General features: G+C 42.9%; 1 long non-coding RNA gene across 2 annotated transcripts in view; it reads right to left on the reverse strand.

The window, feature by feature from the left end:
* Positions 1-5,000, reverse strand: part of LOC136844885 (uncharacterized) — a 53,483-nt gene that overhangs the window by 20,005 nt on the left and 28,478 nt on the right. The gene's annotated exons all lie outside the window — the stretch shown is intronic.

Consider the following 5,000-nt stretch of genomic DNA (forward strand, 5'->3'; position numbering starts at 1 on the left):
GGGTCCGACCCAGAGGCTGCTTCCTCGGAGAAAGTCAGGTATCCTGCCAACTGAGGAAGCGGGCCTGGAGAGGGCCAAAGAACTTCAAGGATGAGGCACAAAAGCCCCCAAGGCTCGCCAGGCTCTTGAGGGCAGCCTTGAAGGGAAGGGTCCGACCCAGAGGCTGCTTCCTCGGAGAAAGGCAGGTATCCTGCCAGGCTGAAGCAGGCCTGGGAGGAGTCCCAGAACTTCAGGATGAGGCCACCAGAATCCTCTAGGCTGGCCAGTCTCTTGAGATAACCTTGAAGGAAGGGAGGTCCAAACCAGTTGCTTCCTCGGAGGAAACAGGTATCCTGCCAGGCTGAAGCGGGGCCTGGAGAGGACCAAGAACTTCAAGGATGAGACCCAAAAAGTCCTCCAAGGCTGGCCAGTCTCTTGAGGGCAGCCTTGGAAGGGATGGGTGGGCAGCCTTGAAGGATGGAGTCCGGCCAGAGCTGCTTCCTCGGAGAAAACCCAGGTATCCTGCCAGGCTGGGGAAAGCAGGCCTGGAGAGGGCCCAAGAACTTCAAGGATGAGGCCCAAAGTCCTCCAAGGATGGCCAGTCTCTTAAGGGCGCCTTGAAGGGGAGAGGTCTGACAGAGGCTCAGCTTCCTCGGAGGAGGCAGGTATCCTGCCAGGCTGGGAAGCAGGCCTGGAGAGAAGCCCAGAACTTCAGGATGAGACCCAAAAAAGTCCTCAAAAGGCTGGCCAGTCTCTTGAGGGCAGCCTTGAAGGAAGGTCGACAGGGCTGCTTCCTCGGAAGAAGAGCAGGTATCCTGCCAGGCTGGGGAAGCAGGCCTGGGAGAGGGCCCAAGAACTTCAAGGATGAGGCCCAGGCCTCCCAAGACTGGCCAGTCTCTTAATCCCTATCTGGTGCAAGTTACTGGGCAGACCCACCCTACTGGGATTTTTTTCATTTTTAGATAATTTTATTTAATAATCGTTTTTAGTTGATTCTATGATTACCAAAATATGGGAAATTATTAATTATTTTAATTTTCATTAGCCCTTTGATTACGGCCGAGATGAGACCTCACACTTACCACAATCCGGAGGGTTTTCAGACGGTAGTCACCCGTAGCATGCTACCAGACACACGAAATCGTAAACAATCATTGTAATAGCGTTTGTATTTGTTGTTTTGCAAAATTAACCTATTTGCTTATATGATAATATTGTGATAGTAGCGATCCGTGATATGAAGTATTATGCAATTAATGTAACAACACAAATAAATAAGCTACCATTAATAAGGAATATTCAAATCGGCAATTATTCCAACGGTCACGCCCAGCAAATTCGACAAAGTGGAAGGTACAGCGAGCTGAAAACAAAGCCGGGTCATTTCTGTCCAAACACCGTGCATCTCAATATCACCTACATACATACATGTACAGTATGTACAAACACACACATTACTGCATCTATATATATATATATATATATATATATATATATATATATATATATATATATATATATATATATATATATGCTATATATGAATCCATGACAGCAACACTTAATGATTACACGACACAACAAGTAATACATTTTGGACACTGGGAATATGGACATTTGGAAGGTGACAATCGTATTTCCATGGCTGAGACGTGGGTGGTACGTGAGATGCCGGAATCCTTTGATGGAAATGACCGGTCGTTGTTTTCTGCTCTTGCTTACCTTCCACCTGTGTTGAGTTTGGTGGCCCTGAACATGGAACCTCTGCTTGGGAATAGAGCTAGGATTATCCTTGTCCTTCGGACAGATTCAATTCAATGTTTGATTGACGATGGCGGTCAAAGTCAGGGGGAAAAGTGGCTGCCTCCTTGAATGGAAATCGTATTAACCCGCCAAGTAAAAGGGAGGTTCCGAATCCGCATTTAATCAATGAAACAAAGGTGGAGACTGCCAGGGCTTGGGATAATCCCGGGGGCCCATTTTCAAGCTAATATTCCAACGGTCACGCCCACCAAATTCGACAAAGGTGGAAGGTACAGCGAGCTGAAAACAAAGCAGTTCATTTCTGTCAACAGGACACGTGCATCTGAAATGCCACCTACCTTGGCGTCGTCTGTCACACTTGCATAATGACATATAAGCACAGTACCACCTCATACATTCCACTAGGGATCAATATTATAAATCACATTGCTGATCAAATGTGGTGTGTGGTGTGTGTATGTGTGTGTATATGTACTATATCTGTGACAATGTATGTATCTATAATATTATGTATATATATATATATATATATATATATATATACTCTATAAATTTCTGACTCACGTCGGATCGAACCCAGGTCTCTCAGGTGGAAAGCAAGGCGTTACCCACTGGGCCATACAAGTCTAAAAGTTTGGAACCTGAGAGCAACTGCACCCCAAGGAATTACCTGGGCAAACTAACTGCTTGCATACCAGCGAGTTTTCCCCAACTTCCCGACTCAGCAATGACCCAATAGACAATATTTCATTCGAATTATCCCTTCTGAGTGAATAAGATAAATCGTAACACACAATCACGTGTGGAACGAAATAAATTTCTGACTCCGTCGGGATCGAACAGGTCTCTCAGGTGAGAAAGCAGGCGTTACCCACTGGAGCCATACAAGTCTAAAAGAAGTTGGAACCTGAAACAACTGCAAAGAATTACCTGGGCAAGCTAACTGCTTGCATGCAGCTTGAAGTTTTCCCCAACTTCCCGACTCAGCAATGACCCAATAGACAACATTTCATTCAATTATCCCTTACAATTGAATAAAGATAGAAATCATCAACACAATCCACGTGGAGACAAGAAATAAATTTCACAATGCGTCGGGATCAGACCCAGGTCTCTCAGGTGGAAGAAAGCAAGAGGCATTTACCCACTGGGCCATACAAGTCTAAAAAGTTTGGAACCTGAGAGCAGCAACTGCACAAGGAATTACCTGGGCAAGCTAACTGCTTGCATGCCAGCCAGTTCCCCTTTACGACTCAGCAATGACCCAACCAGACAACATTTCATTCGAATTATCCTTCTGAGTGAATAAGATGAAATCACATCAACACACAATCACGTGTGGAACAGAAATAAATTTCCCAATGCGATCGGATCGAACCAGGTCTCTCAGGTGGAAAACAGAAGTACCCACTGGGCCGCCTGAGTCTGAAGTTGGAACCTGAGAACAGCTTTGCACCCAGGAATTACCTGGGCAAGCTAACTGCTGCATACCAGTTTTCCCCAACTTCCCGACTCCTTAATGACCCAATAGACAACATTTCATTCGAATTATCCCTTCACCAATTGAATAAGATAGAAATCATCAACACACAATCAAATTATTGGAACAGAAATAAATTTCTGACTCACGTCGGATCGAACAGGAATCTCAGTTGAAACTCAGGCGTTACCACTGGGCCATACAAGTCTAAAAGTTTGGAACCTGAGAGCAACTGCACCCAAGGAATTACCTGGGCAAGCTAACTGCTTGCATACCAGCGAGTTTTCCCCAACTTCCCGACTCAGCAATGACCCAATAGACAACATTTCATTCGAATTATCCCTTCAGAGTGAATAAGATAGAAATCATCAACACACAATCACGTGTGGAACAGAAATAAATTTCTGACTCACGTCCGGAGGATCGAACAGATACTCAGGTGGAGAGCAGGCGTTACCACTGGGCCATACAGTCTAAAAGAAGTTGGAACCTGGGAGCAGCTTTGCACCCGAAAATTACCTGGGCAAACTAACAGCGCATACCAGCGATTTCCCCAACTTCCCGACTCAGCAATGACCAGCAGACAACATTTCATTCGAATTATCCCTTCTGAGGTGAATAAGATGAAATCATCAACACGTCACGTGTGGAACAGAAATAGAATTCTGACTCACGTCAGGATCGAACAGGTCTCTCAGGTGGAAAGCAAAGGGCGTTACCCACTGGGCCATACAAGTCTAAAAGAAGTTGGAACCTGAGGCAACTGCCCAAAGGAATTACCTGGGCAAGCTAACTGTACATACCAACTGAAGTTTTTAACTTCCCGACTCCTTAATGACCCAATAGACAGACACAGTTCAGATTGCTCCTTCTGGTGAATAAGATAAAAATCATCAATAACTTTTTAAATACGTGTAAGACAAGAATATATAATATATATATATATATATATATATATATATATATATATATATATATACCATATATATATTTATATATATACATATATAATATATGTTATATAACAATATCTTATAATATATATATTGTATATATAATATATATATATATATATATACATACTCACTTTATATCTGCTCACTGTTGTCTGCGTATGGATGTTCAGATGTTTTTGAACAATATTGGAGAGACATGGGACTTGTGATCATTTTATTGATCGTTTTCTGAATATTTCTTTTCTTCAGTATTCTAGTGATACTATTTACTTACATCTTATTTTTGGCTATCATGAAAATATCAGCAAATACCACATAAAGTTGAGTATTTGTACAGGAATCTCATACTTGCTGTCAGGGTGGACAATGGATGGAGCATTTTTAGAGTAATTTGTCCTTCCTTTACTAGGATACTGTTCTCCAGGATATATAACTATGAATTTATATCTTTAGAGTGGTTCGAGTGGAAAGGTTTCTTTGGCAGCCTTCTCCTGCCTTGGACATAGACGGATGGTCTCTTGTTTGTCACTTTTTCATAAGTTGTATTTTTGACATATCTTTCCCACATTCTCAGTTGATCCTGATGCACTAGCTGCTGTCGAAACAGCAGATTCGCTGAACAACAGCATCAATGTGCAGTAAATGTGCCTCGCCTTCCCGAACTTTTCAGTTCCAGGGGACCTTTATTCCCTCCGCCTTTTACATTCCTTAGAACAGCCTCTTTACTGAGGATGTGTTGCAAACGGAACTTCAAAAGTTCAAGTGAATGTAATGCACATTATACACCCTTATGCAATACATCTTGTATTTAATACTTTGTT

This window comes from Macrobrachium rosenbergii, chromosome 13 (assembly GCF_040412425.1).
Source record: "Macrobrachium rosenbergii isolate ZJJX-2024 chromosome 13, ASM4041242v1, whole genome shotgun sequence".
In the NCBI taxonomy this organism is placed as follows: domain Eukaryota; kingdom Metazoa; phylum Arthropoda; class Malacostraca; order Decapoda; family Palaemonidae; genus Macrobrachium; species Macrobrachium rosenbergii.